Genomic DNA, 13,162 nt, shown 5'->3' on the forward strand with positions numbered 1-13,162 from the left:
TAGGACGCTTCCAGCTGCGGCACTTTCGGAAGGACGTGGGTCGGTGCAGCTACATGGGAGTCCTTTTTGAAAGAGGCGCCCCCCCCCCCCAGGTTTGCACATTTCAACATCCCTTTATCCTGCTCACTGATTGGAATAAGGGGATTTTGAAAGGTGCAGGGGTCATTTCAAAAAGGAACCCTGTGTAGCCATGCTGAGCCGCGCACTTTCAAACGCGCCGCAGCTGGAAGCGTCCTAATGCTAATGAGGTGCTGAATATGCAGTTTGGCGCCTCATTAGTAATCTTCGAAATATGGCTGTTTTGAAGTTTTGTGCCCGTGTAGACACAGCCCTGATGTGCTCTGGTGTGTGGGCAGGGTGACCCCAGGTGGCCAGGCCCTTGGCCAGCCAGGCAAATGCGTCTGGTACTTGCTCCCCATTACCTGTAGCACCTCCTCCCCAGCGGGTCTCAGGGCTTGGCAGCCATCTGTTGGGGGAGGGCAGGAGAGCCCTGCTGCCCCCCACCCCCACCCCAGCTGGACAACTGGGAGCCCTCAAGAAGCTTGCTGGCTCCCATGGGTGCTGGATTGGGGCCGCTGGAGGGTGTGCATGTGTCTGTGCTGCTGCCTGCACGCTCTCAGCTTCCTGCCACAGGAAGTCTGGGTCCATGGTGCTTTAAGGGCTCCTGTGTGCAGCGCCCATGGAGCCCCGCAGGGGCTGCACAGCCCATCTCAAGGCTTCAGCTGATCGCTGCTGTGGAGGACCCTGCTGTTTCAAAGTAGTGGGACACGGATCATCTACATGCCCTACTTAAACATGGAAGGAGGGCATTATTCCCATCTTCTGCTGGGGCTAGCGATTTTGCTGCCTACTGTCAATTTCAACTTTAAAGTAGCGGACAGTGTGTGTAGACATGACACTATTTTTGAAGTTGGGCTGGCTATCTTGACATAGTCAGCTAGTGTAGAATGGCTAAGGTGTATGTCACCTTATATTCATCTGCCTTTAACTACAAGGCCTGGAGAACATAATTTTCAGCATATATGCATAACCCTACTCATATTTTCTGTATATGGATCTCAATCACAAGCAACACGAAAACAGGCTTTTTTTGGCAAACCTAGAGGGATCCTGTATGCAGGGGGGACGGGGACAACACTCACTTAAGAAAGATGAATGCTGATCTAACATTACACCAAAATTTTTAAGGAGTAAAGGGATGTTGGCATTGCCCCAGCACTTTGAAGTACCAATGGTTGAGCCATGGATGGACGATGATGTACGAGTTATACTTTCAGATCCACCCTGCCTTACTTTCTCATTTCCCACAATCTATTGTGACTGGTCCCAAATTAGTTCAGATCAATGGGCAGAATCAGAACAATAAACAGAGCTGGAAGAGACCTAAAAAAAGCCATCAAGTCCAGCCTCCTGCCCTAGGTAGGACCAAACCTATCAGATCCAGCAGAGGCAGCTCTGGTGAGTGGCAGGGTTGGGCTTTTGGGAGGGTGGGGAGAGGTTGGTCATAAACCTTTGCATTTAATGGACTTTTGGGAATAACAGCCACCCCTGCCACTTAGTTCATTAAATCAAGGGTTTACTGTATATGGTGGCATTGAGGAAAAACAGATCTCATTCTCTAAACGAAGAAATAATGGACCTTGAACCCTTCAAATAATTTTGATAACTATGTAACACATTCAGGAACAAAAAAATTAGAAGACACACACGAGGCGGCATACCAAAAGATTTTTTATTGCTTGTGGCTTATTTTATTAACAGAAAATAAAACCTTAAGTTCTTTGAGGGATGTGATTTCATACAAAGGACTAAAATAATTCAACTATATCCTGTATTTTTCCAACAATGAAGTTTTTCGCTGAAAGAAATCTGTTGTACATGCACTATTTTAATGCTATTTTTAATGGCCACTGACACAGTATTGATATTTGCTATTACAAATACACATTAAAATGTGTTGAATAAAATTTTAAGCCATTAAAATAATTTATGAACCTATGAGTGGTCCCAGTAGTGTAGAGCTGGTTGAAATCACTACAAAGCAGTGTGATCTTATTTTGAATGAGCATGGTCCCAATCCTGTGCTCCATATGCTGTCTCAAAGACCAAAGGAATTTTGCATTCAGAAAAACTGCAGGAGTGAGCAAATACTTTCAAGATTTAACTCACCCTATTGTCCATTACAATATTCAGTCTGCAAACAAAAAGCTTATCTTTTTAAAAACAAATCACTTTTTAAACTTAAGGGCACTAGTCACAGAAATCCAGGGGAAAAATACCAGATTTCTAAAGCAGTTTCTCAATGTATGATACACATAGCCTGAGGGGTACGTGAGAGAAGTCTGGAAGGTACGGCTGCTGGAGCCATATGCAGCTCTTTGAGCAGTAAAATGCTTGGAGTCACAAGAGCCCTGTGCACTGCTCTGTAAACGTGTCCCTCCCTAGCACATGGAGGGAGAAGCACATGACAGTGGCGCTAGCAGCAGAGGTGATGGTGAGTCACCGGCATTGGATTACAGCGAGGAGGGGGATTGGGTTAAAGCAGGAGGCTGGCGGTGCCTGGTATCTGAAGTGATAAAATTACTATTTGTACAATTTACTTTAGCATTTGTAATAACAAAAAGTTTAAAAATGGACCAATTCCTTGTGAAAAAAAATAAAACTGCAGCTTTGAAAGACGACGACACAGGAAACCATATCAGAAACTGATTTAATTGTGACCCTCAGCAGCTTGAAATCTAGGTTTGAACATCTGATTTCATCCAAACCAGCTCAGATTTTTGCATTAATTATACTTTTTTTTGTAACTTCATTGATCAGTGTTCATTGATGTTTGCATAAAAATATATATGTTTGTATGAATAAAAATGGACATTTTAGGCTAGTCTATTTTTTTTTATTTATCATCTTTGCACAATCACACGTGATGGCAAGTTTATTGCCTTAAGGCAATTTCTTCCAACCAAACCAGTTACAATTAAGTTATTTACAATGGTAAAAAAACTGCATGTCTGAAAATTGTGGGTACTGGGGTACTTTTTTTTTTTTTTTTTTTTTTTTTAAAAGGGGGTATGTTATAAGAAGAGATGAGAAAAGTTCTAAAGTATTACTAATAAATTTTAACTTTTACAGTATAGTACAAAGATTCAATTACTGGGAATTTTTATAACTCTGTCACATAGTAAATAATAACTAAGTAGACAGGTTGGGGTCCACCCCCTCTATTTGCCTACATAACTGTATTTGTTAGTCAATTGCAAAGAGGTCAGCAACATTTCTGGGCTTTTTAAAAAAAATTAATATCCTGTTTACACCACAATTTTTAAGCTAATGTCAGAACGCCTTATTAGCCAAGACTTTAGTTTCCAGGTGTGCTATGGACTGTTTCTCCCCACTCCACACAGTGAGAGAAATTGGTCAGTCCTAAGCACAAAGCAGAAGACTGCCAAAAAGAGAAAGCCTGTGGCTGGGTCTACACTTACCTTGAACATCAAAGGCTGCAACACAATTTTAGGTACGCCAATTGTATACCAAAAATCGATTTTGCAGTCATAGATATTTGGCCCTGTCCTCATTGCAGAATGCCGACGGGAGCACTCCTCCTATCGGCATTCCTTAATCCTTGCAGCTTGCAAGGAGTTCTGGGGTCCACAGTGACCCTGGAGCGCAAGGCTTCACGCATGCGTGAAATGGCACCCCAGAAGATCAAACCTAAGCGTTCAATCTTCTGTGGCAAGTGTAGACCCAGCTTTTGTCTCCAAACCAGGAAGGGTACATCTTAACTACAGCTATCTGTCGACGGAAATTCCTGTTGGAAGATATCTTCCAACAAAACTTCTGTTGGCAGATTGTGACCACGCACAGGATCGCTCTGTTGATCTGCTCTGTCTAGAGTGCAACCAAACTGCTGAGCCGCTTTCTCGACAGAACGGCCAACACCAAGCACAGGAGACAGGGCCATCTGGGGAATCCACGTAGTTTTTTGTCAACAGGTTCTGTCAAGAAACGCGTTCTGCATCAGGAGGGAGAGGCAAAGGGCTGTCAACAAAAGTGACGAGTTCAGTCAACAGCACGTGGAGAGTGTGGATGCTCTGCAAGTTTTGTTGATTCAGTGGATGTGGAATGGTCTGATTCCTGTGCAGAAACAACAGCTATTGTTCACAGTTCTGCTTAGAGGTGGGCAAGAGGTTATAGCTTGTTATACAGATCAATGTTTTGTTACACAACTGACAGCAGGGAACTGAGTTTGCAAAAGCTGGTCTTAAAGAGCCATATGCTGGCTCTTCTCCCTTAACTCCTGCTCTACCTTGTGGTCCTAGTCCCCTGTTCCTCCTCTACATCCACTGGTCTCTGACCACAGCACCTGCACGTAGCTCACCCATGAAGCTTGTCCTGTCCACCTGCTGCTGCAACCCTAGCAATTCAACCTGCGCTTGGCATTAATGTGGATTTCACAGAACTCTAAAACCCTGACAACACAAACTAAAACTGAAACAGACATTGTTATGGAAGAGGCACAAGCACCTCTTGTTTGTTGTACTGTAAGAATAACTTCGTATCATATTGCACCCATAGTACATGCTTCTTGTGTAGATGTAGCCATAGAGGTCATCTGTTGATGGAAGTGACAGTTGGAAGGGTCTCCTGGCAGAACTACTGTTGACAGGTTGTACCCACACATAAAAGCAGATTGAAAAAGCAATCCGCTCTTGCCAACAGAGATTAGCCAGACTGCCCAGCCCTCTCTCAACAGAACAGCTGACTGGAAAGCTCTGCAAACAGGGCTGCCTAGTGAACCCAAAACCCTGCCTGTGAACAAAAGAGCCCAAGAGCATTTACACAGCTGTTTTGTCAACAGAACACTGTTGAGAGAGGCATTATTCCTGCACAGGGAGAGGTATAACGCTACCAGCAAATGTGCTTAATTTTGTTGTCAGATTGTTGACAAAGCACATTTTGCATGTAGATGCTCGGTGGTTTTTCCCGACAAATGCCCAGTTTTTCTGGGAAAAGCCTCTTGTGCAGACGTAACCTATGTAGCTAGAAAGCAAAGTATATGAAGGAGTAAGACTATTACTGTTTTAAAGATTTAATTCATTTCTAGGTTCGGGTTCTCAACCTTTTTCTGAAGCTTTCCACTGAAAGTTCCACAGCCCACCTGTTCCACAACTGTTCTTTCCACATATAAAAATCAGACTTGGCTTTAGAAGGTAGCTACCAGGGCAAACCCCTGGGGGCCACAGAGGGCACCAGGAAGCTAAATTGCTCAGGCTTTGTTTTCAGCCCCATGCGCCAGCAAGCCTCCGGGCGTGCTAGGCAGCAGAGCTCAGGGCTTCAGCTTTCTTGCCCTTATCTCCAACAGTCCAACACCTGCCATGTTTGGTGGGCTCCCCAAAACCAGCTTGCAGACTCCTAAGAACTCCTGGCCTAGGTGAGCCACCTAGATGAACCTGGCAGCTTAAATTCATAACTCTGCTACAATTCATGGATTGAACAGACATTGCAATGAACCATAAATCCAATCTACAATCTCTTGATCCCCTTTTTGTCTTTGCAGAGGTTAACGGACCACCCTACCGTGAATAGTCCCTTACATTAGAATATGTACTATTCATGCTAAATAATATGTTCCACTCTGCATAGGTGGATCAAAAGCTAGTCTCACATGCCCAAGAACATTTGGCCCAATAAAAGATCTCACCCACCTCATCTCCCGCCCCTCGCCCCACACCCAATAAGTTAAAACTGACAAAAATTACTATGGTCTCCAAAAATACAAGAATATTTACAAGTGATAATAAATTAAGAGTTAAAACTAACCTGACATTAAATAAGTAGTTCAAAGAGCTCAATGTACAAGTAATATGCCTGTGAACTTTGTTTTGCATTGATAACTGCACAAACTAAAGGAATACTTGTCCATTTGTCTATAATTTATTTATATGTATTATAAATATGACAGGAAGAGGTACTGAAGATCAATCACCATTAACCCTGCTTTGGATTTAATTTGCCTTGTTTTACAAAAACTGGGGTATCATTCATGATGAACTCTGGGTCCTCAGGTATGCGTCAAATATTTGTGAAAAACAGTCTGGGGCAGAGTTCAAATGAGGACTTAAACACAGGAAAAACTGGCAGTTGATTGAGGTGCTCCAATTTATTTTTAAGGCATGTTTATGAAGGCCGTTCTTAGACTTTGAGGATTACAAGCAAAGTACTGGACAAATTTTATTTGGGTACATGGGATCTTTTTTTTTTTTTCTTTCAGTCTTTTAATCTGGTGAAAAAGCCTTAGAAGACTAGAACGTTGAAAGGATATGAGAGCAAACCTTGACAACCTGGTTTCTTAGGACAGCTGCCATGTCTTAGGAGTGTCTTTAAATAGAGTATGTTGGGGCAAATTGTTTACCATATTAGGAAAAGTTTATTTATATATTTTGGTGATAAAGAATACTTCCATGTCCTTGGACAGACTTCTGGAAAATTGATATAGTTCTGTCTGGATTAGGTATTGCAGGAGAACCATGTGCACTCCTGAGTGCTGGACATGAAGCCCTGAAATATTCACTTCTACTGTGCTGTGAAAAAACAAAAGGTTTTATTGACTCATTTCCACAATCTGTATAAAATTCTTTATCCTTTAATGGCCAGATTTCATAGTCATGCAACTACAAAATCAATTTGGCTATGGGCAAGTTCCTAGCATTCCAAGGGTTACACAGAATAATCTCTCTCTGGAATCCAACTTTGCAGACTGCTTATAAGTTTTCCACGTTAGTAAAAGAATAAAACAAAGCAAAAAGGCACTTTGCTAGCAGGGGAAATAGAGAAGCTACTCACTTGTAGTAACGATGGTTCTTCGAGACGTGTCCCTGTAGGTGCTCCACAGTAGGTGCCAGGCTCGCCCGGTGCCGCAGATTGGAATTCTTCTAGCAGTTTCCTTTGAATCGCGCATGCGCCGATGCGCACCGCTCCCTTGCACGCCCTCGGTCATGTGCGTGATCCGGTCCCCGCCAGTTCCCTGACCAACCGCCCCGGATGCTCCTGAAAAACACCAGACAGAGATCCGAAGTGGGGAGGATGGGGACACATCTCAAAGAATGATCGTTACTACAAATGAGTAACTTCTCTTTCTTCTTTGAGTGGTCCCCATGGGTGGTCCACAGTAGGTGACTACCCAGCAGTAACCCCAAGTAAGGAGGTGGGTACTCGATTGATGTGCAGCTTGCCCTTGAGAGGACTGCTGTCGACAGACGGGTATCCTCATCGAGCACCCGATGCAGGGCATAGTGCTTGGCAAAGGTGTCGTAGGATGACCAAGTCGCCGCTCTGCAAATGTCTTTCAATGTGATTCCCTTAAAGAAGGCCGTTGATGCCGCCACCGCTCTGGTGGAGTGAGCTGTGGGCGGGGCTAGCAAGGGGGTCTTTCGAAGCTTGTAGCACAGTTTTATACAGGACACAATGTGGTCTGAAAATTCTCTGGGAAGAGAGGCCTTCCCCTTTCGACCTGGGAGCGAGAGATACCAGAAGCCTGTCCATTTTCCGGAAGGGCTTAGTTCTGTCTATGTAAAAGACCAACGCCCTCCTCACATCTAGGAGATGCAGGCGTGCCTCCTTGCTGGAGCTGTGAGGCTTCGGGTAAAACAAGGGTAATACTATTGGTTTCTTAATTGGAACTCCGAGGAAACTTTCGGAACGAAGGCTGGGTGTAACCGTAAGATCACTGCCTCCTTTGAGAATACTGTGCAGGGTGGCGTTGCCATCACTGCTGCGAGCTTGCTCACCCTGCAGGCTGATGTAATCGCAAGAAGGAAGGTCGTTTTCATGCTTAGTAGTTGGAGGAGTACCATGGCTAATGGTTCGAAGGGTGGTCCCGATAGCGTGTGGAGTACCACTTACAAACTCCACGACGGTGGTAGCGGTTTTCGAGGAGGGTAAAGGTTTACCAGCCCCTTCAAGAACCTTGTGACGATAGGATGGGTGAATACAGTGGGCCCTTCCTCTTTGTGCCGAAAAGCTGATATAGCTGCGAGGTGGACTTTTAGCGAGGATAGAGAGAGCTCGTCTCATTTGAGGTCCAGCAGGTATTCTAGAATTACAGTTATAGGGACATCCAGAGGAGCTAACTGTTTGGCAGAGCACCAGGCGGTAAAGCGTGTCCATTTCTGTTCGTAAGTCCTCCTGGTGGAGGTCCTTCAGCTACACTCTAAGACTTGTCTTACTCCCTCCGTACACGTACTCTCTACGGCGCTGAGCCATGGATTAACCATGCTTGTAGGCGGAGTCCCTGAGGGTGCGGGTGCACTATGGACCCCTGAGCCTGTGTGAGTAAGTCTGGCGCTACCAGTAGGCGGAGTGGTGGACGATCCGTCATGCGCAGAAGCAGGGGAAACCATTGTTAGTCGGTCCCAAGTTGGAACTATGAGTATCATGCGAGCTCTCTCCCTTCTGGCTTTCTGCAGAACCTTGTGGATAAGTGTTGTGGGGGGAAAACGAGTAGAGGGCCCTTCCATGAGATCATGAAGGTGTCCCCCAGGGACCCCTGCCCTATTCCTGCTCTGGAGCAGTACTGAGGGCATTTCTTGTTGCGCTGGGTGGCAAACAAATCGACTTGGGGAAACCCCGATGTACAAAATATGCGCTGTAGCAGGTCGGAGCGGATCTGCCATTCGTGCGCGAGTGCAAAGCGCCTGCTCAGTTGATCTGCCTTCACATTGTGGGCACCCGGCAAGTACGAGGTTTTCAACGTTATGTTGTTGGCAATGCACCAATTCCACAATCGGACTGCTTCTGCACATAGCGCATGGGACTGTGCCCCTCCTTGTTGATTGATGTAGAACATGGTGGAGGTATTGTCGGTATTGATCCCGACTACTTTGCCATGCAAGTATTTCCGAAAATGTCTGCATGCATTGAACGCTGCTCTGAGCTCCAGTATGTTTATGTGCAGTGTCTGTTCCATGGGGGACCATAGCCCTTGCGTCACCTTGCTGACCATGTGCGCTCCCCATCCTATGTGGGAGGCGTCGGTTGTGAGAAAAATGGAAATTTGTGGTTGGTGGAAGGGCACTCCCACTAGCAGGTTCTTGGGATCTGCCCACCATGCGAGCGACTTCCGTACCTCCGTCGTGGGCGATACTACCCTGTGAACGGTATGGGCTGCTGGTCTGTAAACGCTTGCCAGCCAATGCTACAGGCTTCGCATGTGTAACCTGGCATTCTGTACCACAAACGTGGCAGCCGCCATGTGCCCCAACAGTTGCAGGCATGTTAGGATAGGCACCGCGGGGCTGTACATCGTGACTTGCACCAAGGATTTGATGGTGCGGAAGCGGGCGTCAGGCAGGTATACTCTCAATGCAATAGAGTTTATGCGCGCCCCTATGAACTCTGTATCTTGGTGGGTTCGGTCTTTGACTTTGCAAGGTTGATAACTAGGCCCAGCGAAGTAAACGTGTTCGCGGTAACGCGTATCATGCCTAGGACCTCTGCCTTTGAGGCCCCTTTCAGTAGGCAGTCGTCCAGATATGGAAAAATAAACACGCCCTGCCTGTGCAGGTAAGCTGATACCACTGCCAGGGTTTTGGTAAAGACTCTGGGTGCCGAGGATAGGCTGAATGGAAGAACCCTGTATTGGAAATGCTCCCCGCCGACCGTGAAGTGGAGGAAGCGTCTGTGTGCCGGGGGGAGTGTTATATGAAAGTAAGCGTCTTGTAAGTCGAGGGCTGCAAACCAGTCTCCATTGTCCAGTGCCGTAAGTATGGAGGCAACTGTAATCATCCAGAAGCGCTGCTTGCGCAAGTATCTGTTGAGGCCCTGAAGGTCCAAAATTGGCCTCCAGCCTCCTGTTTTCTTCTCTGTTAGGAAGTATCGTGAGTAAAAACCTTTCCCTTGGAATTGTTCCGGTACTCTTTCCACCACCCCTATGAACATGAGGTGATCTACCTCCTGCTTCAGCCTCGCCCCTTGAGAAGGGTCCCTGAGAAGAGGCCAGGTGAGAGGTTTCGTCGGTGGTAGTGACTGGAAGGGGATCACATAACCCATGGCTATAATTTCCAGCACCCATTTGTCTGTTGTGATATTTTGCCACTGGGAGTGGAACGGTTTGAGGAGATGATGGAACATGAGGTGAGAGTGGCATTGAGCGATGGTGTTGATAGTGCAGTCCTCGACATACCCGTCAAACTTGCTGCCTCTGGGCTTGCCCCGAGGTTGTGTGACTTTGTTGAGAATGTCGCCTGGAAGCCCTGTACTGTTGCTGCTGTTGATGGCGCCCTTGGTCATAGCCTCGCTGATATTGTGCACGTTGTGGTTGGTAAGCATAGCGCCTTTGCTGAGGATAGAATTTCTTTTTCTTGTATGGAGGAGTGTAGATACCCATGGTCTTAAGTGTGGCCCTCGAATCTTTGCTAGAGTGTAGGACTGAGTCGGTTGATTCTGCAAACAGCTTTTCCTTGTCGAAGGGAAGATCCACGATTTTCGCCTGTAGATCTCTGGGGATACCAGACGTCTGGAGCCAAGACTCCCTACGCATTACCACTGCTGAGGCTGTTGAGCGTACTGCTGTGTCCGCCACGTCCAGGGCAATCTGAACTCCCATTCGCAAGGCCGTGTAGCCCTCCTGGACGATCGCCTTTAACACCGGCTTCTTGTCCTCCGGGAGGGAATCCATGAGAGAGGTAAGTCTGGACTAGCTGTCAAAGTTATGGTTTGATAAATGTGCCGCGTAGTTTGCCATTCTCAGTAATAAGGTAGAAGAGGAGTAGACCTTCCTGCCGAACAGCTCTAATTTCTTAGCATCTTTATCTGACCCCCCTGATTTGTACTGAGGCGTCTTCGACCTCTGCTGGGACGATTCGACCACCAAAGAATTGGGCTGTGGGTGGCTAAACAGGAATTCCATGCCTTTGGCTGGGACGAAGTATTTCTTATCTGCCCTTTTATTTGTAGGCGGAATAGAGGCCGGAGTCTGCCATATGTTAGTGGCTGACTCCATAATGGCTTCGTCCAGTGGAATAGCGATTTTAGATGAAGCCAGGGATCTCAAATTTTTCAGGAGTTTATGATGCTTCTCCTGCACCTCTGCTATTTGAATGTCCTGCGTGAAAGCTACTCTTTTGAACAGCTCTTGGAATTGTTTAAGGCCATCCAGAGGGGAGACATCCCTGGGGACAACTGCCTCATCTGGGAAAGATGAGGAGGAGCTGCTAGGATAAACCTCCCCCAAGTCCTCTGGCTCCTGAGTTCACTAGTATGCTTGCTCCCTCATGGGCTGTGGAGGAAAGTCTCGGGAGTCTGGACCAAATTCCCCCTGGGACAGCTGCGTTCCTCTCCCACAGCGAGAGTTTACACGGGGGTATTGGTGAGGAGTGGGAAGGGATCTGCCCCTGGATCTGGACCTCCGATGTCGGTGCTCAGTATGACGAGGAGAGCCATAACAACATGGACAAGGGCCGGGTGATGGAGACCTGGACCACGATCGCAGTGTGTACCCATGATGTCTGGGAGAGCAGGATCTCCGTGACGACATTGATAATCGTGAAGCTGGTATGTGATAGTACTCATAGGGATCCATGCCCAAAAAGGGTGAAGGTGGCTGGAGGAACGGAGAGGGAGGTCTGAAATAGGCCGCTGGAGTTGCCGCCCTGCAACATGTGTATCTCCGGGGGTGCGTGCTGGGTGATAACGGCATCGCAGCCCTGCCTGGAGATGGACTAAGATGCCGGATTCTGCCTCTAGCTTTCCCCCACCCCTCCAGGGTGGGTGCCACCCCCTCCCGTGCCAGGGATCTCGGCCCCGCTGTCAGTGCCGTGCTCGGTACCATTATAAGCGGTGCCGCGCGGGTAGCTTCCTCCGGCGCCGCCAGGCCCCGTGCTGGGTGCCCCTGCACCAGCGGCACCGTGAGAGTCAGTGCCACGGGAAGCGGTGCCGCCGATTCTGGCGCTTGCCGCGCTGGTGCCCACGGCACCCTCAGCGCCGACTGCTGAGTAGCCAGAGGCCTGGCCCCGGCCACGTGCGCTGCCGCTTTCAGCAGCCCGCAGCTCAGGGCTCTGTGTTCCACTCATCCTGCTCGCTGAAACCGCTGGCAAGTATCGAGCTGGGGAGAGTTTCCTCTTCTTTTGTACAGAGGGGGGTCAAAGAAGCCACCTTCCTTTTATGCGACCCAGAAGGCCCTTCTGTGTGAGGCTTCTCCGGTGGCTCAGGCTGAAGGGCCTTATCAAACAAAACCATTTTGAGCCTCATCTCTCTGTCCTTCCTGGCCTTGGCTGTAAGCTTAGCACAGTGCAAACACTCCTGGGTAACATGGAACTCCCCCAGGCAGCAAATGCACTTACTATGCCCATCAGAGGTCGGCATAGCCTCACGGCATGACTCACACTTCTTAAACCCCAAGGAAGACATTGCGGTGAGTCTTTACTGTTAATAGGGTACTTAGCCGCTAATCAGTGCGTTCTACAACCCAAATAACATTCACGGCCTTCAGGGTAGTGGACGGCTTAACCAGCCTTCTTTGTCCGCTCCTCTTCCCTCCATTCTTCTATCCCAGTATTTTGCATGGTTTTTTTTTTTTTTTTTTTTTTGTATAATAGTAAGAACAACCAGCTAACAAATAAAAACAACTCTTATCTATCTCAAGCTTTTTAGAGCTGGAGCGGATTCCGTCTGCAGCTGTTGGCGGTTGAGAAGGAACTGGCGGGGACCAGATCGCGCACATGACCAAGGGTGCGGCACGCATTGGCGCATGCGCGATCCGGTGGAAACTGCTAGAAGAATTCTGATCTGTGGCGCCGGGCGAGCCCGACACCTACTTTGGAGCACCCACAGCGACCACTCAAAGAAGAAATGATTGTGAATTAGAAAAAAAAAATAAATAAATTTGTTTTTGTAAAAAAAAAAAAATCTCCAAAGCAGGGAACAAAGAATAGGTACCCACTATGCTAACTAGAAGTGCAATTCAAAGAGGCTGCATTTGTTATGATGCAAATTTTATGAGAGTAGAATAGGAGCATATAAAGTAGCAAGAGCAACAGTACTTACTGCTTAATCCTGAACATGATTTTGTATTGTTCTCTATAGCCCCCACTGCCCTAACAGTCCCCAGATCATTTTGCTGCTTGGTCTAATGCAGGGGTTGTTTGCAAGTTGTTGTTCTGTTTAT

This window comes from Carettochelys insculpta, chromosome 1 (assembly GCF_033958435.1).
Source record: "Carettochelys insculpta isolate YL-2023 chromosome 1, ASM3395843v1, whole genome shotgun sequence".
Lineage (NCBI taxonomy): Eukaryota > Metazoa > Chordata > Testudines > Carettochelyidae > Carettochelys > Carettochelys insculpta.